The sequence below is a fragment of the Pristiophorus japonicus genome, chromosome 6 (genome assembly GCF_044704955.1).
Source record: "Pristiophorus japonicus isolate sPriJap1 chromosome 6, sPriJap1.hap1, whole genome shotgun sequence".
Classification (NCBI taxonomy): Eukaryota; Metazoa; Chordata; class Chondrichthyes; family Pristiophoridae; genus Pristiophorus; species Pristiophorus japonicus.
Genome location: NC_091982.1, coordinates 202,280,751 through 202,303,262, shown reverse-complemented (window position 1 = coordinate 202,303,262; position 22,512 = coordinate 202,280,751). Strand labels below are relative to the sequence as shown.

The following is a 22,512-nucleotide window of genomic DNA, read 5'->3' as shown; positions in this document are numbered from 1 at the left end:
AGGGGCAAATTTGGGCCCCTAGTACCTCAGCCATACCCTCTGTCTACATGCGTAGGTCCCCATTCTGGTCCCTGATCGGCCCCATCCTTCCTCTTACTACCCATTTACTATTTATATGCCTATAGAAGACTTTTGGATTACTTTTTATGTTAGCTGCCATTCTATTCTCATACCCTCTCTTTTCCTCTTATGTTCTTTTTCACTTCTTCTCTGAACTTCCTATATTTAGCCTGACTCTTAGATGTATTCTCAGCCTGACATCAGCCATACATGCTCTTTTTGTGCTTCAACATACTTTCTAACTCCTTCGTCATCCAGGGAGCTCTGACTTTAGTTGCCCTACCTTCCCCCCGAGTGGGACTGTACCTCAACTGTACCCGAACTATTTCCTCTTTAAAGGTAGCCCATTGTTCCACTACAGTTTTGCCTGCCAATCTGCCCGTGAGGATATTGGCACCGGCTCTGTTGAGGTGCAACCCGTCCGGACTATACTAGTCCCACTTCCCCCAGAACTGGACCCAATGTCCCAGGAATCTGAAGCCCTCCCTCCTGCACCATCTCTCCAGCCACACATTCATCTGCTCTGTCCTCCTATTTCTATACTCACTTGTATGTCGCACCGGGAGTAATCCAGAGTTTACTATGTTTGAGGTCCTGCTTTTTAATCTCTTTCCTAGCTCCCTACAATCTGCCTGCAGGGCCTCATCCCTCTTTCTACCTATGTCATTGATACCAATATAGACCACGACCTCTGGCTGTTTACCTTTCCCCCTCAGAATGTTCTGCAGCCACTCAGTGACATTCTTAACCCTGGCACCAGGGAGGCAACATATCATCCTAGAGTCACCTCTGCAGCCTCAGAAACACCTGTCTGCTCCCCTAACTATCAAATCCCCTAATATTTTTGCTTTCCCTACTTCCTCTTCCCCGCACCCCCCCCCCCCCCCCCCACTTAGCTGCAGGGTGACCACCTCCTGAAATGTGCTATCCACGTAGCTCTCAGCCTCGCCGATGCACCACAGTGACACCAGCTGTTGTTCAATTTCCGAAACCTGGAGCTCGAGCTCATCCAGCTGATGAAACCTCCTGCACAAATGGGTATCCACGGCCAGGAAGCGTTGTGGAGATCCCAGATGGCAGAGATGTCCATTCCGCTGGACCGAGCTGCCCTGCCATGCCTTTATTTATTCGACTATTAACTAACTTTATGGAAAATGTATTAAATTTAATAAGTTAAAGTTTTTATTCAAAGATTATTTACAGTTATATTATTTGGTTTATTGTCCATTGCTTTGTTCCTGGTCTCCTATCAGTAGTACCTTATACACTGGTTTCTTTGTAATCCAGTTTGGCCACCCTTATAAAAACCACCTAAATTTTCATTCCATTGATTTCTTCCCGTCAGATTACCACCCAGATGTTGAAGAGAAATATCTACCAGCTCCCCCACACACCCCTCATGCAGTCACCAAACTGTGCAACACAGAACTATTAATACTGATACAAATAGCATCCTAATGGGTCCTGAGCATGGGAGACAATTTCTGTTTCTCTTATCGCTGGAATTGATTATCATGTTTTACATTGATGTTAATAAGATTCATAGCACGAAACAGAACCTTACCCATTGTTCAGATCATGATGTGATACTCAGTGGAAATACTCTTCTGGGGAAACTATATGAGAATATTAAATCCGGTAAAATTCCATTTATATGGGGGATCTTGTGTGGTTACATTGGCTTGATGCCATGAAAGGAGTTGGAAAATATTTTCTCTGAAGTGAAATCTGTAAAATAAATTAGATAACAGTAAATCATACTAATTGATATATCATTTTCGATTATTTTCATTATTAATTTATGTAATGTTCCTGTGATCATTTTCATGCGATCTAGGGGCTGAAATTGCCCCTTTCTTAAAGGACCATGGCTGCCTGAAAGTGGTGGTCACGGGGTCGGTGCGGACTGACTGCCAAGTCGCCGTGAAGAGGTCCCCATTTTAGATATTGCCCTCCTTCAGTTTTGGAGCGGTGTAGAGGACCGCCCCGCCCGTTTTCCCACTGCATCGTGCATGCGCCGACCCCTTACTGACCGGCGATGACCCGCTTTCCAAAATTGCCCCATGCAGATTTGCCCCGCGGGAGTGGCGCCACCACCGGTCAGTGCCACTGACAGCTTTTTCTGTCGGTACCTTTTTATGGCTGGGCGGCACTGCCACCCTTAAACGGGAGGTGGTGCAGCTGACAACTCCATTTTATTTTTTATTGCCAGCCGACTGTCAAGTTGGCCGACAATTATGCCCGCAGGTTCGGCCGGGCCACCAACAGGCAGCCTGGCCCCCTCTCTTGGGTGGCCCATTGTTTGTCACTAAAGTGAACATGAACTAAAAAGCTGAAAATCGCCAGAATGCCTGCCCCATGCATTGGGGCAGACGGAGCACCTAAAAAATGGTAGGCGCAGCCCATTTCGGGCAGAGGGCAATTTTGGTCCCTTAGAGTTTGTAATAGTTTTCTCTATTCGTCGACATAATTGTGTTAAGTGTCCACCTACATGCTAAAAAGTTTTATGTCGGTAATGCTGCAATGTTATAATAATGTAGTAAACCGCTAGCATTGCTGATTAGTCCATGCTAATCACATGACAGCCCAAATCTATCAAACACCCAGATTAACATGAGACAGTCATTTATTATTTTTTCTTTTACTTTAGTTGTCTACTTTCAAAATTAATTCAGCATTATTTTCTATTTTTTTACCGTGCAGTCATCTGCTATTTCTGGCCCAAATCACTCTCTTCTCTGAATGTGGATTCACATCAAAATGTTGGCCATCTCTGCCTCTATGCCTAACCCAGACTTTCTACCCACCCAGCCCAACTACAAATATTTACCCTGCCCAATTTGGCTCCTCTGTTCTGCCCCAAGCAACCCTAAGCTAGATAGTTTGTCTAACCAACCCCAACCTGATAAGATATCTTCCTGGCTATCCAACCCTGAATAGCACTCCTGCACCTCTGGCTTCACATTCAGGTCAGTAATTTTTTTTTTTACAAGGTGCTTTAATTAACATGATGCTCTTGACATTCCTGAGGCAACTTGAGCGTGTGCATGCTGCATGTCATATTGAATCCTTCAATGCCCTTTATTACCTGAAATTGGTGTCACATTTACTCCGGTGATAGAAGTCATTAATATTATTTGCAGTCCTGCAGAGTTAGAATTTGAGATATCTTAGGGGCATAGCACCCTGTTTGGGGTTGGTAACAGCTGTGAGCTGAGACTTCCTGCGCTAGGCATGGAAGTCCCACCCACCCGCGATATTGGGGTTATCGCTCCCGAGAGGAAGTGGAGTGCAAAATAACGTGCTCCACTTGCTCTGTGGGGCGCAAGCAGGGCGGAAGCAAAAGGAGAGGGGCACAGCACAATGTGTAGACGAGGCCCTCGCCTTCATCAAAGGGGAGGACCAAGCTGCCGACTCTGTCCCCACCTGAATCACCGGACAGCGGGATGCCGTGGCATCTGCCCAGCACTCAAGTGGAGTGGCGGGCTACAAGACTATGGCACGTACCCTGTGATCCATGATTCAATTGGCCGCAACCAATAAATCGGCCAATTTTTTGTGTGTGAGCGCCACCTCGCTTTTATATAGCGCTCCACGAGCGGCCTGCAGCCTGGTACATGTCCCTTGAAGGGGTCGCTGGCATCGCCCGTCGCAGCTTCAGGTGAAGCTCCTGAATTTTCGCTCTGGGGCGAAAACGGGTCACTGTGCACGGTGATGACGTCATCTTCGCTGGCAGAGCGGGGCGCTACCGGTTACCGCCCCCGCTAAACTCCCGTAAATGTAGCGGGAGTCGTTAGTGGCACTGCACCCAGGCGAAAAGTTGTTTGCGCCCGTTAGCCCCCACTGTGGGCGCTAACAGGAGGCGCAACCGACCCGAATTTGTCCCCCATTAAAAATACCTGCTTTGATTCGAACTGTAGATTTGATTACTAGCTCTCCCTATTCTTCACTTTACTTATAAGAACACATGAATATAACAAATAGGAGCAGGAGTAGGCCATTCAGCCCCTCGAGCCAGCTCCGCCATTCAATAAGATCATGGCTGATGTTTGACCCCAACTCCACTTTCCTGCACTATCCCCATATCCAAAAATCTATCGATCTCGGTCTTGAATATATTCAAAGACTGAGTCTCCACAGCCCTCTGGGGTGGAGAATTCTAAAGATTCACCACCCTCGGAGTGAAGTAATTTCACCTCATCTCAGTCCTAAATGGCCAGTCCCTTATTCTGAGACTGTGACCCCGTGTTCTAGACTTGGCAGCCAGGGGAAACACCCTGTCAAGTCCTGTAAGAATCTTGTATGTTTCAATGAGATCACCTCTTATGTTTCTAAACTTTAGAAAATATAGGCCTAGTCTACTCAATCGCTCCTCAAAGTACAATCCCCCCATCCCAGGAATCAGTCTGGCAAAACTTTGTTGCACTCCCTCTATGACAAAAACTCCTTCAGTGCAGAAACTTGCGTGCTCTAGTCTTTTGAATGGAGCACGGAGCTTTGTTAATGAGCGCCAAAGGTTTTCAGAAGAGGTTGTTCTGAAAACAAGTAATTCGCTTAGGCACAAATTTCCTCAGTCTTTAGTGCTGAAAATCAACATTACGCCATTACTTTGGTTCTGAGGAATTTCCGTGCCATTCTGTGTGGCAGCGTATGTCTTCAGATTGTAGATCAGACATAAATAGTATGAAATGCAATACAATGGGAGGTGTATAGTCTTTAATATAATTTCAAGGGAAAGGCACCATCTGCTGGTTACAGAGACAGGAACGGCTTTGCTGAATCTTTAACAAATCTGTTCTAACAGTGAAGGGAAGCAATTTCCAATGGATGTTCTTTGGTGCGAGTGCTTAAGCATTTGCACCAGTTTCCCCAAATAATTTCTGCATAATTATGCAATGCAAAACAGAAAGATTAAACAGGCAATATTTTTATATTAATTGTAAACTTGCTTTTCTGTAATTTTCTAAACAAAATGTATGTGGCTTGGCAGTAATAAATAATATGTGGTATAACTGGAAAATGTAAAACTGCAATAGTGCACTAACTAGAATGATGACATACTAATTGTTGCAATTGTTATACAATTTAAGAACAAGTTGGCTATAACTACAACTCATAACAGTTGTAACTCTCATTATTTTCATGTTACCTTGGAAATTATTGTTTATTACGCAGGTGAATAATTTGAATCAGCAAGCATTTCCTGGTACTATTGTAGGGGCAGCCAGCTAATCTTTTCAAAGAAGGGCTGAGGAGCTGTCCTACAGACTGCTGACGTCACTGCTGTGCTGTCAGTGCCCAAAGCCTGCAGCAGTCAACTTCCTCTCCACTGGGGCAGGACCCCGAGTGCTGGCAGAAATCTTGTTGCGAACCTGCCAAATGAATTATAATTAGGCTGACCCCTAGAAAATTGGCCAGGGTCAACACTGAGGTAAACAACCTGAAGTCCCACCCGACACAGATACAGTTGGATTCTGCCAGGTCTCGTTGCACCTCCCCTTTTCCTAGTCTGTCACCATTCAGATAATAGTCTGTCTCTCTGTTTTTACCACCAAAATGGATAACCTCACATTTATCCACATTATACTTCATCTGCCATGCGTTTGCCCACTCACCTAACCTATCCAAGTCACTCTGCAGCCTCATAGCATCCTCCTTGCAGCACACACTGCCACCCAACTTAGTGTCATCCGCAAATTTGGAGATACATTTAATCCTCTCGTCCAAATCATTAATGTACAATGTAAACAGCTGGGGCCCCAGCACAGAATCTTGCGGTACCCCACTAGTCACTGCCTGCCATTCTGAAAAGTACCCACTTACTCCTACTCTTTGCTTCCTGTCTGCCAACCAGTTCTCAATCCACGTCAGCACACTACCCCCAATCCCATGTGCTTTAACTTTGCACATTCATCTCTTGTGTGGGACTTTGTTGAAAGCCTTCTGAAAGTCCAAATACACCACATCAACTGGTTCTCCCTTGTCCACTCTGCTAATTACATCCTCAAAAAATTCCAGAAGATTCGTCAAGCATGATTTCCCTTTCACAAATCCATGCTGACTTGGACCTATCATGTCACCTCTTTCCAAATGCGCTGCTATGACATCCATAATAATTGATTGCATCATTTTACCCACTACCGATGTCAAGCTGACTGGTCTATAATTCCGTGTTTTCTCTCTCCCTCCTTTCTTAAAAAGTGGGGCTACATTGGCTACCCTCCACTCCATAGGAACTGATCCAGAGTCTATGGATTGTTGGAAAATGACTGTCAATGCATCCGCTATTTCCAAGGCCACCTCCTTAAGTACTCTGGGATGCAGTCCATCAGGCCCTGGGGATTTATCGGCCTTCAATCCCATCAATTTCCCCAACACAATTTCCCGACTAATAAGGATTTCCCTCAGTTCTTCCTTCTTACTAGACCCTCTGACCCCTTTTATATCCGGAAGGTTGTTTGTGTCCTCCTTCGTGAATACCGAACCAAAGTACATTTGTTCAATTGGTCTGCCATTTCTTTGTTCCCCGTTATGACTTCCCCTGATTCTGACTGCAGAGGACCTACGTTTGTCTTTACTAACCTTTTTCTCTTTACATATCTATAGAAGCTTTTGCAGTCCGTCTTAATGTTCCCTGCAAGCTTCCTCTTGTACTCAATTTTCCCTGCCCTAATCAAACCCTTTTTTCCTCTTCTGCTGAGTTCTAAATTTCTCCCAGTCCCCGGGTTCGCTGCTATTCCTGGCCAATTTGTATGCCACTTCCTTGGCTTTAATACTGTCCCTGATTAGCAGGAATTAATTTGATGTTTCTCAACTATAGAGCACAAGTACAATAATAGTTATATTTTCTTTGTGAGTGAAGTTTTTTTTAAAAAAAGTGATTGTAAAGACGAGCAAGTCCAGTAGAAAACAGAAAAAGAGTTTTCTTTTGTTTTTACGATGACTCAGAGCTTTGCTTCTATATTTAAATTGATTCATGAAAGTTAGCTCACGCAAACAAAATGCTTCTAAAGACTGTTAAGCTGCTGTTAAAGGCATTCAAGACAATGTTCGGCAGGATGGGAATAAATCTGAAAATTTAATTCATTACTTACAGTCATACTTGTGAGTTCCTTTGATGAAGATAGGATAAGCTGTCAAAGATGAAGTAGAGCACAGACAGAAGCAAATTTAGGACAGATGCAGCTGCAACATAACCAGTTATGAGCAGGCAGCTCTAACGTGACGTCTGTAGTGGACCCAACCTGAACCCACTCAACATGATTCCTTCTGGCACCCCAGCTATCCCGACCCACTGCTTTTGTCTTCTATGAGTGTGTGAGCTGCTTACAGGTAACAAACCTGCTACTTTTAATATGGAGTCAATGAACATTCATGGCAGGTTAGCCACAAATTCATTTATTTGAGTATGTGAGTTATTTCATTCAGTTTTCTTTTGGAAAAAATGAACATTTTTAATTTCATCCTCCATGAATGTGCATCCAGTGTACATTAAGGCTGACAGACATGTAAGTGTAAGTTCAATTATTTGAGTGTGTGAACTGCCGATGAGTGTCAGGTTGCATCAGGGAAACCAGTGACATCAGTGAGATCAACAGCAGGACTCGGATTAATAAGGTAGAAACAAATTGGCCAATATTCTTTTGTTAAAGTTGATAGATTGAACAGAAACTTTAAAAGCAAAAATGGCATGCAGCCACCATTTTGATTTGTGGTTGTTAAATTCTACAACCGTATGATCATTAAAAGAGTAGAGTATGCCCTTGACAGAGAAATCTTACACTAACAGCTCATGTGGAATTGATGAAAATCTGATCTTTCCCAAATGGATAGTATACTCACACTAAACAGAAAAAAATATGAGAAGATGCAATTATATGGCATAGCTTTCAGTCAGGAATTCAAAAAATAAATTGTTTTAAAATAAATTAGCAGAACTCAAGATGGGAAAATCACCAGGATTTGGGGGCATCCACCCGAGCTTGTTCAAAGAAGTCAGAGAGGTGATAGCAGAGGCTCTGGGCCCAATTTATCAATTTTTAAATACAATTTGTTTTGTGAGACTATAGAGTGGCCAGTGTAGCGGATTGGTTTAAGAAGCAAGAGGATGATAAACCAGGTAACTAGAGATTAGTTAGTCTAATGTCAATTGTGGGCAAACTCTGAGGAGGTAACATTTGAAGCATGAGGATGGTCACAATCACATAGGATGTAATTTGTGACTTTGATATGGGCCCTTTCAGTATTGCGGTAGAGGTGAAAACCTGATGGGAAGGATTCAAAGATGGAGTTGCACAAAATATGGGCACAGATTTGGAAGGTGACAACATGTTCAAGGGGTTTGGAAAGGAAAAGGGGGTTGGAGATGGGATGATAGTTTGCAAGCACAGAGGGGTCAAGGGTGGGTTTTTTTGAGGAGTTGGGGGATGACAGCAGATTGGAAGAGGAGGGAGACAGTACACAAGGAGAGAGAAGTGTTAACAATATCAGCTAACATGGAGGCCAGAAAGGGTAGTTGTGTGGTCAGCAGTTTGGTGGGAATATGGTTGAGGGAGCAGGCAGTGGGCCTCATGGATAAGATGAGCGCAGAGAGGGCATGCAGCTGATAGGAGAGAAACTAGAAAAATGTAACTTCAGGGCTGTCATGTATTTAACCATCATGCAACGGTAATCTTCATGCAACTCCAGTACACTGTACTTATACCCTAGAAATGCACACCCTGACCACAGGGGGTGAACTTGTGGGAGACACTCCTCACCTGGGTTTCCAGGTATAAAAGGGGAGGTCCCACCCAGGGTCAGCACTCCTTGGTCCTGGGAATAAAGGTTAAGGTCATGTCGTGACTGTGTCCGCAGTACATGCCTCGTGTGAGTTTGTAGTACGATGCGGGGACACCACATTTGACGACGAGAAACGGGAATCACTGAACCACGAGGATGGCCACCGGTAGCACAGAGGAACATTACTGTGTGGGTGAGGACTGGGACGACTTCGTGGAAAGACTCCTGCAGAGCTTTGTCACGAAGGACTGGCTGGGAGCAACAGCGGCTGACAAGCGGAAGGCGCATCTACTGACCAGCTGCGGACCACAGACGTGTGCGCTGATGAAAGACCTGCTTACACCCGAAAAGCCAGCGGACAAGTCCTTTGAAGAGCTCAGCCAGCTGATCAGTGAGCATCTCAAGCCGGCGAGTAGCGTACACATGGCCCGGCACTGGTTCTACACACACCGGCGTCGGGAGGGACAATACATCTCGGACTTCGTTGCGGACCTGCGGTGCTAGGACAGTCTCTAAGTTCACAGACGCTGCAGGGGAGAGATGTTAAGGGACTTTTTCATTGAGGGCATTAATCATGCCGCAATTTTCAGGAAGCTCATAGAGGCCAAGGACTTGACTTTAGAAGGGGTGGCGTTGATAATTCAGATCTTCATGGCAGGGGAAGAGGAGACCATGCTAATTTACGCGCGCAGCACTGGTCCCAACCTGGCGAAGGACCAGGGAGTTAACATGGTGAACACGGCTAGGGACCCCGCAGGCAGACAAGGGTATTTCAAAACCGTCCAGGCAGCAACAGGTTTTAGGGTGGGCCCGCAACAGGGACAATGGAAAGGGGATCGGCAATTCACGCCATCACGAGGAACAATGTGTCCCGCGATGGGGCCATTAACACCCACCATCAGAGTGCTTAGAAACAACAAAATGGGCAATCAGAGAGGAATGCCTGGTAACAGTCCCTTTGTTAACAACAATCTCGGCTCATGCTGGAGATGCGGGGTAGACACACTGCGAAAAGCTGCAGGTTCCAGCAATATACCTGTAGGATTTGTAACGCCAGTGGACACTTGGCCAGGATGTGCAAAAAGGCTGTGGCGAGGCTAATCTGTGAGACAGAGGAACCAGATGAGGGGTTTGCAATGCAGGATGATGCCTAGGGAAAAGCTATGGATGCTGAAGTTCAGCGGGTTCACGTGGCTGACGTCCACAGCTCATACACTAAAACGCCACCCATGATGATGAAAGATTTATTGAATGGCATCCCGGTGCGCATATAGCTGGATACGGGAGCTGGCCAGTCACTTATGAGCGCCCAACAATTTGAGAGACTATGGCCACACAGAGCTAGCAGGCCCAAACTGGGACGCATTGACACGCAGCTACAGACGTACACCAAAGAGATCATCCCAGTGCTAGGCAGTGCAAACTTCGTGGTAACACATAATGGATCACAGAACCGGCTGCCACTCTGGATCGTCCCGGGAAATGGCCCCGCGCTCTTGGGGAAGAGTTGGCTAGCTGAGATGAATTGGAAATGGGGGGACGTGCACACCATTTCATCTGTGGAGCGAAGCTCATGCTCACAGGTCCTACAAAAATTTGGGTCACTGTTTCAACCCGGCTTCAGAACGTTCAAGGGCACTAAAGTAGTGATACGCATCGCTCCGGACGCCAGACCAGTGCACCACAAAGCCAGAGCGGTGCCGTATATGATGCGTGAGAAAATTGAAAGTGAATTGGACAGGCTGCTCAGAGAGGGCATAATTTCAGCCATTGAATTCAGTGACTGGGCAAGTCCCATCGTTCCTGTCCTTACAGCAGATGGCTCGGTCAGGATTTGTGGCGACTACAAAGTCACCATCAACGGAGTGTTGCTGCAAGACCAATACCCGCTCCCGAGAGCGGAGGACCTTTTTGCCACGCTGGCAGGTGGCAAGCTGTTCGCGAAGCTGGACCTCACTTCGGCCTACATGACTCAGGAACTGGCTGAAGAATCCAAGCTTCTGACCACCATCACCACGCACAAGAGATTATTTATCTACAACAGGTGCCCGTTTGGCATTCGTTCGGCGGTAGCAATCTTTCAGCGGAACATGGAAAGCTTGCTCAAATCCATTCCTGGAACAATTGTATTCCAAGACGACATCCTTATAACGGGTCGAGACACCAAGGAACACCTCCACAAGCTGAAGGAGGTGCTACGCCGACTGGACCGGGTAGGCTTGCGGCTAAAAAAGGCCAAGTGTGTGTTTTTGGCCCCAGAGGTCGAGTTTTTGGGCAGGAGAGTTGCCGCAGAGGCGATCCGCCAGGCACCCAGGCCTGGCAACACGTTGGAGTTGCGATCATTCCTGGGACTTTTGAACTATTTTGGGAACTTTCTGCCGAACTTAAGCACATTGTTGGTGCCATTACACATGCTCCTGCGTAACGGTTGTGAATGGCTTTGGGGGGACTGTCAAGAATGGGCTTTCAATAAGGCGAGGAACCTGCTGTGTTCTAACAAACTGTTGACCTTGTATGACCCCTGTAAAAAAACTGGTTTTAACGTGCGATGCATCGTCCTATGGGGTTGGGTGTATGTTGCAGCAGGGTAATGACGACGGCCAACTCCAACCGGTGGCTTATGCCTCCAGGTCACTCTCCAAGGCAGAGCATGGATACGGCATAGTCGAAAAGGAAGCACTCGCTTGCGTTTACGGTGTGAAAAAGATGCACCAGTACCTTTTCGGTAGACGGTTCGAGCTAGAGACGGACCACAAGTTGTTAACATCCCTGTTATCCGACAGCAAGGCTGTCAATGCCAATGCGTCAGCTCGTATACAGCGATGGGCTCTCACACTAGCTGCGTATGACTACACCATACGGCACCGGCCAGGCACCGAAAATTGCGCTGACACGCTCAGCAGGCTACCACTGGCCACCACCGAGGGGGCAGCGGAGCAAAACGCTGAGATGGTCATGACCATTGAGGGTTTTGACACCGCAGGCTCCCCCATCACAGCCCGTCAGATCAAACTCTGGACCAACAGAGACCCCCTCTTATCCATGATAAAGAAATGTGTCCTGACTGGGGATTGGGCTGCACATAGGGCGTGCCCCGAGGAGGTCAGACCGTTTCAGAGGCGGATGGATGAGCTCTCCATCCAAGCCGACTGCCTGCTATGGGGCAGCCGGGTAATCATGCCCCAGAAAGGCAGGAAAGTGTTCATCAGGGAACTCCACAGCGAGCAGCCTGGCATCGTGTTAATGAAGGCCATTGCCCGGTCACATGTATGGTGGTCAGGGATTGACTCAGACCTGGAACACAGGGTTCACAGGTGCACGACATGTGCCCAGCTGGGCAATGCCCCCACTCAGCCCGAGGCCCTGGCCCACCATGCCATGGTCACATATTCACATAGACTATGCGGGTTCGTTCATGGGGAAAATGTTCCTGATCGTTGTCGATGCATACTCGAATTGGATCGAGTGCATCATATTAAACTCGTGCACGACATCCATCACTGTGGAGAGTCTGCGTACGGTTTTCGCAACCCACGACTTGCCGGACATCCTGGTCAGCGACAATGGCCCGTGTTTCACCAGCCATGAATTCCAGGAGTTTATGTCGGGCAATGGTATCAAACACGTCCGGACAGCGCCGTTCAAGCCGGCTTCAAATGGCCAGGCGGAACGTGCGGTCCAAGTCATAAAACAGGGCATGCTAAGCATCCAAGAACCCTCCCTTCAGTACTGCCTATCGCGCCTCCTGCTGGCCTACAGGTCCCGCCCGCACTCGCTCACGGGAGTCCCGCCAGCGGAACTCCTCATGAAATGCATGCTTAAAACGCGGCTGTCCCTCATTCACCCAGCCCTGGCAGACATTGTTGAGGGCAAGCACCAGTCCGAAACCAAGTTCCATGATCGAAACTCAAGGGGGACGTGTATAGAAATGGATGACCCGGTATTTGTTCTTAACCATGCTTTGGGACCCAAGTGGCTTGAGGGCACACTAACTGGCAAAGAAGGAAATAGAGTCATAGTGGTCAGACTAAACAATGGGCAGATATGCCGCAAACACTTGGACCAAGTAAAGAAAAGGTTCAGCATAGACACGGAGGAACCTGAAGAAGAGCATGAGATGTCACCCACACCACTGCCAGTGGACAAACAACAAGGACAATCCACAGCATGCACAGTCCCTGCGGCCAGCCGGACAGGCCGGAATCACCTCAGGTGACAGAGACGCATGCCGAGGCTCAGCCACCAGAGCCACAACTGCGGCGCTCCACGAGAGAGCGCCGACCACCCGATAGACTTAACCTTTGACACAAAAAGACGTAAGGGGGGAGGTGATGTAATGTATGTAACCATCATGCAACGGTAATCTTCATGTAACTGTGCCCTTCATGCAACTCCAGTATACTGTACTTATACCCTAGAAATGCACACCCTGACCACAGGGGGTGAACTTGTGGGAGACACTCCTCACCTAGGTTTCCGGGTATAATAGGGGAGGTCCCACCCAGGGTCAACACTCCTTGGTCCTGGGAATAAAGATTAAGGTCACGTAGTGACTGTGTCTGCTGTACATGCCCCGTGTGAGTTTGTAGTACGGTGCAGGGGCACCACAAGGGTGAGGACAGGGGGAAATCTTAGAGGAAGTTTGGCTTGGTGGGTTGGTGAAGGGAGGGAAGCAGAACAGATGGTGTCAATCTTAGTGACGGAGAAGACCATGAGGTCCTCGCATTTGTTGTTGGAATTCCCTCCCTAAACGTCTGCACCTCTCTACCTCTCCCTCCTCCTTTAAGACACTCCTTACAATCGACCTCTCATCTGTCCTAATATTTCCTTATATGGCAAGGTGTCAAATTATGTTTAATAATGCTTCTGTGAAGCAGCTTGGGATGTTTTACTATGTTAAAGGTGCTATATTAATGCAAATTGTTGTTGTTGCATATTAATTTTTAGAATGTGTTCGATAAGGTGTTTCATCAGGGTTGCTAGAAAAATTCAGGCTTGGGTATAAGAAGAAATGTAGTGGCATGGATAAGAAGTTAGATGTTGGACAGGAAACAAAGAATCCTTGGATCAGAGGAAGGCTGGAAGAGGTTTACCTCAGGGTACATTTTTGGCCTCGGCATAGCTAGATGATTTGAACAGAATCACAAAAGTTGCTGAAAACACAAAAGTAGTGGTTTGTCAAACAATGAGAACTGTAAAAGACTCAGGAAGATAGTTGGAATAGTGGAATGGGTAGATATGTGGCACACAATGTCCCCTTTAAGCTGTGCAGCCACACAGCGCTCTGGAGCTCCTGGGTTGCCAGAAAAGCGGTTTTTAATTGGAAAAACTTGGAAATTAAAAACTTTGAATGGGCCACGTGGCCCTCCAAAAATTAGAGAGAACATTGGTGGCAGCTACAATTTAACGTGCACAAGTGTGAGATTATGGCTGGGAAGGTGTGTAGCAGAGGAACATAGAAACATAGAAAATAGGTGCAGGAGTAGACCATTCGGCCCATCGAGTCTGCACCACCATTCCATGAGTTCATGGCTGAACATGCAACTTCAGTACCCCATTCCTGCTTTCTCGCCATACCCCTTGATCCCCCTAGTAGTAAGGACTACATCCAACTCCTTTTTGAATATATTTAGTGAATTGGCCTCAATAACTTTCTGTGGTAGAGAATTCCACAGGTTCAGCACTCTCTGGGTGAAGGAGTTTCTCCTCATCTCGGTCCTAAATGGCTTACCCCTTATCCTTAGACTGTGACCCCTGGTTCTGAACTTCCCCAACATTGTGAACATTCTTCCTGCATCTAACCTGTCTAAACCCATCAGAATTTTAAATGTTTCTATGCGATCCCCTCTCATTCTTCTGAACTCCAGTGAATACAAGCCCAGTTGATCCAGTCTTTCTTGATATGTCAGTCCCGCCATCCCGGGAATCAGTCTGGTGAACCTTCACTGCACTTCCTCAATAGCAAGAATGTCCTTCCTCAAGTTAGGAGACCAAAACTGTACTCAATACTCCAGGTGTGGCCTCACCAAGGCCCTATACAACTGTAGTAACACCTCCCTGCCCCTGTACTCAAATCCCCTCGCTATGAAGGCCAACATGCTATTTGCTTTCTTAACCGCCTGCTGTATCTGCATGCCAACCTTCAATGACTGATGTACCATGACACCCAGGTCTCGTTGCACCTCCCCTTTACCTAATCTATCACCATTCAGATAATAGTCTGTCTCTCTGTTTTTACCACCAAAGTGGATAACCTCACATTTATCCACATTATACTTCATCTGCCATGCATTTGCCCACTCACCTAACCTATCCAAGTCACTCTGCAGCCTAATAGCATCCTCCTCGCAGCTCACACTGCCACCCAACTTAGTGTCATCCACAAATTTGGAGATACTACATTTAATCCCCTCGTCCAAATTATTAATGTACAATGTAAACAGCTGGGGCCCCAGCACAGAACTTTGCGGTACCCTACTAGTCACTGCCTGCCATTCTGAAAAGTACCCATTTACTCCTACTCTTTGCTTCCTGTCTGCCAACCAGTTCTCAATCCACGTCAGCACACTACCCCCAATCCCATGTGCTTTAACTTTGCACATTAATCTCTTGTGTGGGACCTTGTCGAAAGCCTTCTGAAAGTCCAAATACACCACATCAACTGGTTCTCCCTTGTCCACTCTACTGGAAACATCCTCAAAAAATTCCAGAAGATTTGTCAAGCATGATTTCCCTTTCACAAATCCATGCTGACTTGGACCTATCATGTCACCTCTTTCCAAATGCGCTGCTATGACATCCTTAATAATTGATTCCATCATTTTACCCACTACCGATGTCAGGCTGACCGGTCTATAATTCAGTGTTTTCTCTCTCCCTCCTTTTTTAAAAAGTGGGGTTACATTGGCTACCCTCTACTCCATAGGAACTGATCCAGAGTCTATGGAATGTTGGAAAATGACTGTCAATGCATCCGCTATTTCCAAGGCCATCTCCTTAAGTACTCTGGGATGCAGTCCATCAGGCCCTGGGGATTTATCGGCCTTCAATCCCATCAATTTCCCCAACACAATTTCCCGACTAATAAGGATTTCCCTCAGTTCCTCCTTCTTACTCGACCCTCTCTCCCCTTTTATATTCGGAAGGTTATTTGTGTCCACCTTCGTGAATACCGAACCAAAGTACTTGTTCAATTGGTCTGCCATTTCTTTGATCCAAGTTATGACTTCCCCTGATTCTGACTGCAGGGGACCTACGTTTGTCTTTACTAACCTTTTTCTCTTTACATATATATAGAAGCTTTTGCAGTCCGTCTTAATGTTCCCTGCAAGCTTCCTCTCGTACTCTATTTTCCCTGCCCTAATCAAACCCTTTGTCCTCCTCTGCTGAGTTCTAAATTTCTCCCAGTCCCCGGGTTCGCTGCTATTTCTGGCCTATTTGTATGTCACTTCCTTGGCTTTAATACGATCCCTGATTTCCCTAGATAGCCATGGTTGAGCAACCTTCCCTTTTTTATTTTTACATCAGACAGGGATGTACAATTGTTGTAGTTCATCCATGCGGTCTCTAAATGTCTGCCATTGCCCATCAACTGTCAACCCCTTAAGTATCATTCGCCAATCTATCCTAGCCAATTCACATCTCATACCTTCAAAGTTACCCTTCTTTAAGTTCTGGATCATGGTCCCTGAATTAACTGTTTCATTCTCCATCCTAATGTAGAATTCCACCATATTATGGTCACTCTTCCCCAAGGGGCCTCGCACAACGAGATTGCTAATTAATCCTCTCTCATTACACAACACCCAGTCTAAGATGGCCTCCCCCCTAGTTGGTTCCTCGACATATTGGTCTAGAAAACCATCCCTTATGCACTCCAGGAAATCCTCCTCCACCGTTTCCAGTTTGGTTTGCCCAATCTATATGCATATTGAAGTCACCCATGAAAACTGCTGCACCTTTTTTGTATGCACCCCTAATTTCCTGTTTGATGCCCTCCCCAACATCACTACTACTGTTTGGAGGTCTATACACAACTCCCACTAGCGTTTTCTGCCCCTTGATTTTCCGTAGCTCCACCCATACCGATTCCACATCATCCAAGCTAATGTCTTTCCTTACAATTGCATTAATTTCCTCTTTAACCAGCAACGCTACCCCACCTCCTTTTCCTTTCTGCCTATCCTTCCTAAATGTTGAATACCCTTGGATGTTGAGTTCCCAGCCTTGGTCACCCTGGAGCCATGTCTCTGTGATGCCAACCACATCGTATCCGTTAACTGCTATCTGCACAATTAATTCATCCACCTTATTCCAAATACTCCTCGCATTGAGGCACAGAACCTTCAGGCTTGCCTTTTTAACGCACGTAGACCCTTTAGAATTTTGCTGCAAAGTGGCCCTTTTTGTTTTTTGCCTTGGGTTTCTCTGCCCTCCACTTTTACTCATCTCCTTTCTGTCTTTTGCTTCTGTCTCAATTTTGTTTCTCTCTGTCTCCCTGCATTGGTTCCCAGCCCCTGCCATATTAGTTTAACTCCTCCCCAACAGCACTAGCAAACACTCCTCCTAGGACATTGATTCCGGTCCTGCCTAGGTGAAGACGATCCGGTTCGTACTGGTCCCACCTCCCCCATAACCGGTTCCAATGCCCCAGGAATTTGAATCCCTCCCTGCTGCACCACTGCTCAAGCCAAGTATTCATCTGAGCTATCCTGCGATTCCTACTCTGACTAGCACATGGCACTGGTAGCACCCCATTTGGGGGCGGTGACATCTGAGGTGGAACCTCCTGCACCAGGCGTGGAGATCCTACCCCGCTTGCAAAAGTGGAGCGCAAGAAACTGTGCTCCACTTCCTCTCTGGGGCACTAACAGGGCGGTCATGAGGTAAGTGAGGCGCAGCACTACGCACTGGGCCACGTAGCGCTGCAACATAGGAGGGGCCCTCCCCTTTAATGATGGGGGGGGGCCAAGCTGCCGACTCTGCGGGGCCCTACCTGCCTCAACTGGTAGACTGAAGCGGAGTGCCGGGCTGTCAGATTGCGGCACAAACTCCATGCTCAAGGAGGCAATGGGCCGTAACAATTAAGTCGATCTATTTTTTAATCACATGTACAGCACCTCCCCTTTAACTCGTGCCCTACGAGCTGCCAGCCGTCATGTACTCGGACCCTGAAGCTGTCGCTGGCATCGCCAGCGCAACTTCAGGGAGCGATACCAAACTTTTGCTCTGGGGTGAAAACGGGTTGCTGTGCACAGTGATGACGTCGTCCTCGCCATCAGGACGGGCTGCTACCGGGTACCGCTGCCAGAATTTAGCGGGAGTCGTTAATGGTGACCCACCCAGGCAAAAAGTAGTTTGCGCTCCGTTAGCACCCCAATTTCTCCCTCTCTATATTTTGGGAAGAAAGACAAGGAAGGGGAGTACATACTCAATGGAAAGACACTGAAAGCTTTGGCTGAACAGAGTCCTTGGAATTCAAATACATAATTCCCTGAAAGTGATTGTGCAGGAAACTTAAACCATAAAAAAGACCAACAACATTTTAGGTTTTATACTGAGAGTACAAAGTTAAATAAATAAATGATAAATTTAGAAAATATTGGTTAGTCTGTGTGCAGTTTTATGTATCTCTGAATAGAAAGGACATCAATTTGATAGCATGAACAAGGAAAGATAGTTCTTCTGGTTGGCAGTCAGTGATGAAGGGTGATGAATTTAAAATTGTCAATAGAGAATGAGGAGAAAAATTAGAAGTTTCTTACACAGATAAATGTTGGACTGATGGAATGCTTTACTGCTGGGAGCAATTGATTCAGGGACCACTGTGTCTTTTCAGGGAAAATTCCATAAATATTTGAAGCAGTGAAAGATATAGGGCTAAGAGTAGAAAGCAGGTGAAATGGATTAGTTGTGCATTGCTCTAGCAAACAATTGACACAGACCAGATGGGCTGAATGGATTTTTCTGTGTTATAAACATCTATGGTTCTATGACATTATACACCACAAGAGCAAAATAAGATTATTTACAGGGTGGTTGTCTTTTCATTCTTGCTCTGTTCTTTTTGTCAGTACAGATGTCATGGACATCGACAGGCAATTTATATACGTTGATGACCTCAATAATTAGTATCAATTTATTGAGTGATAATCTTCAGACAATCTGCAGAAACTAACAGTAAATACTGTGGGGCCGAAATTGCCCCTTTTTTAAGAGCAGTTACCGCCTCAACGGGGCTGAAATACGTTTCCGCCCAGTCGGGGCAGATTCTATGATGATCGGAACATTGCCCTCGTGATTTTTTGAGGCGGAGAAGGTATCCATCCCACTCCTGTGCGAACGGCGATAGTGGCATCATTAGAGCAAACACTGCCTGGTCCTTGCCCCGGAAGCGACATTGCCCTCAAATAGTCGATCGACGACTGGTCAGTGCCCCCGACAACTTTGTGTGGCGGGAAGCTGCCAGTGGCTGGGTGGCGTGTCCATCCTAAAGGGGAGGGCGCACCGCTGCGGCTGCCATTTTATTTTAATTATCAATGGTGGCCACGGGCTCGGCCGGGCTACCAATAGGCAGTCCGGCACTCCCTCTTGGGGGCCGAAGCCCTCCCTGGTGGCCCAGTGGTCTCCAAGTAGGCCTTGCAGCATCCCTCCCTGTTAAGCTGATGACACTGTCATGTATTCAACTGTCATTGTATCCCATGTATAAACTGACCTAAGTTGTTCACCGTGAGAACACTGACCACTAGGTGGTGAACTTGTGGGTGACACTCCTAACCTGGACTTTCAGCTATAAAAGGGGAAGCTCCACCCACCTTCTTCACTTCAGTGCTGGCTAATAAAGGTTACTGGTCACAGAGTGACCTTCTCTCAAGTATGGGCCTCGTGTGCACTTGTACTGTATAGTAAGGACACATTATTGGCGACGAGAAACTGGGATTTAAACCATGCGAGCATGGCCACTAGCAGCACAGATGAGAGGTACTGTGTTGGTGATGATTGGGACAATTTTATTGAGAGACGACAGCAAAGTTTCGTCACTAAGGAATGGCTGGGACAGGATTCGGCCGACAAACGCAGGGCTCATCTCCTGACGGTTTGTGGATCCAGGATGTACTCCCTGATGAAGGACCTTCTAGCGCCAGAGAAGCCAGCGGACAAGATTTTTGAATAGCTCAGTAAGTTGACTGGGGAACACTTTAAACTGGCGAGCAGCATGCACATGGCGAGACACCGGTTTTACACGCACCGGCGGCGAGAAGGGCAAAGCGTTCCAGACTTCGTGGCAGCCCTCCAGCGACTGGTGAGCCTATGTAAGTTCCCAGATGCATGCAGAGCGGAGATGATGCAAGACTTTTTAATTGAGGGCATCGGGCACACTGGGGTTTTCAGGAAACTGATTGAGACCAAAGACTTGACCCTGGAAATGGCGGCTTTGATAGCCCAGACATTTATCTCAGGGGAGGAAGAGACCAGAATGTGTTTGACAAAAATCTTGGTTTAAATGCAGCAAATGGACAGGGAGTCAACATTGTTAACGCGGCACACAGTTCTTCAGGCAGACAGGGGCAATCGGACATGCCCGAGCATGTAGTCGAAACCAAAGGGGGAATTTAACAGAGACAATGGCTAGCTGAACGGCGATTCATGCCATCGCAAGGGACAATGCGGCCAGTAATGGAGCCATCAAAACCTGTCAATGGTGCACTTAAGGACAGTTTCAGAGACGATCGACTGGTAATGGACCTTTTGTTTCCAACAACGGTTCATGTTGGAGATGTGGAGGCAAACACACAGCCAGTGCCTGCAGGTATCAGCAATATACTTGCAGAAACTGCAACGTCAGCGGTCACTTGGCGTGTATGTGCAGGAAGTCTGCAGCCAGGTTGATGTATGAGGAGGACGGGCCCGATGTAAGCCCTACGAGGCCAAATGGACACTGGGGGAAATCGCTGGAAGCTGAGGTTCAGTGAGTTCATGTGGAGCACATATACAGTTCATACACCAGGATGCCACCGATAATGATGAAAGTGCTCCTCAATGGCATCCCAGATTCAATGGAACTAGACACGGGGGCCAGCCAGTCCCTGATGAGTATCAAACAGTTCGACAAGTTGTGGGCGTCCAAGGCCAGGAGGCCAAAATTAGTGCCGATTGACGCACTGCTACGGACATATACAAAGGAGATCATTCCGGTGCTAGGCAGCGCCACGGTAGTCGTGATTGACAAAGATTTGGAGAACAGGTTGCCACTCTGAATTGTCCCGGGGGACGGTCCCGCACTGCTGGGGAGGAGTTGGCTTGCTGTCATGAACTGGAAATGGGGCGATGTCAATGCAATTTCTTCTGTGCCGCGAATATCATGCTCACAGGTCCTGGACAAATTTGACTCATTATTTCAACCCGGCATTGGCACTTTCATGGGGACCAAGGTAGTGATTCACATAAACCCGGACGCCAGGCCAGTACACCACAAGACCAGAGCGGTGCCGTACATGATGCGGGAAAAGATAGAAGGCGAATTGGACCGCCTGCTGAGGGAAGGCATCATCTCGCCAGTCGAATTCAGTGACTGGGCAAGCCCGATTATGCCGGTGCTCAAGGCGGATGGATCGGTCAGGATATGTGGTGATTACAAGGCCACCATCAATCGGGTGTCACTCCAAGACCAGTACCCGCTACTGAGAGCGGAGGACCTCTTTGCGACGCTATCCGGTGGCAAACTTTTTTCAAAATTGGACCTGACCTCAGCTTACATGAGCCAGGAGCTGGCGAGTGAGTCGAAGAAGCTGACCACCATCACGACACACAAGAGGTTGTTCGAGTATAACAGATGTCCGCTCGTGATTCGCTCGGCCGCCGCGATCTTTCAACGAAACATGGAAAGCCTCAAGTCGATTCCAAGGACGGTGGTTTTTCAAGACGACATCCTCATCACGGGTTGCGATACTGAAGAACACCTCCACAACCTGGAGGAGGCGCTACGCAGACTGGCCCGGTAGGTCTACGACTGAAAAAGGCGAAGTGCGTCTTCCGAGCTCCAGAGGTAGAATTCCTGGGGAAGAGGGTAGCAGCAGACGGGATCAGACTTACCGCGTCCAAAACAGAAGCGATCCAGAGAGCACCCAGACCTCGTAACACAACGGAGCTGCGTTCGTTCCTGGGGCTCCTGAACTATTTTGGTAACTTTCTTCCCAAATTGAGCACGCTGTTAGAGCCGCTACACGTGCTCCTACGCAAAGGTCGCGAATGGGTCTGGGGGCACAGCCAGGAAAGGGCTTTTAATGGAGCATAACAAATTGTGTGCTCTAACAATCTGTTAACGCTATATGACTCATGTAAGAAACTTGTAACGTGTGATGAGTCATCCTATGGGGTCGGGTGTGTGTTGCAGCATGTTAATGCCAAGGGTCAGTTACAGCCGGTAGCTTACGCCTCCAGAAGTCTGCCCAGGCAGAAAGGGGCTACGGGATGGTAGAAAAGGAAGTGCTTGCATGTGTATATGCAGTAAAAAAAAAATGCACCAGTACCTGTTTGGCAGGAAATTTGAGCTGGAGACAAGATCACAAACCCCTAATGTCCCTTTTGGCCGACAACAAGGCCATAAATGTGAATGCATCGGCCCACATACAGAGGTGGGCACTTACGTTAGCCGCCTATGACTATATAATT

The 22,512-nt window shown here is 47.3% G+C and overlaps 1 long non-coding RNA gene across 1 annotated transcript in view; it reads right to left on the bottom strand.

Annotated features, from left to right (window-relative positions):
- LOC139265945 (uncharacterized) overlaps positions 1 to 22,512 on the bottom strand; it is a 38,081-nt gene that overhangs the window by 5,093 nt on the left and 10,476 nt on the right. The window contains exon 2 of the long non-coding RNA XR_011593662.1: positions 1,625 to 1,788. This is a non-coding gene — a long non-coding RNA (uncharacterized lncRNA). The remainder of the gene's footprint in view (positions 1 to 1,624; positions 1,789 to 22,512) is intronic.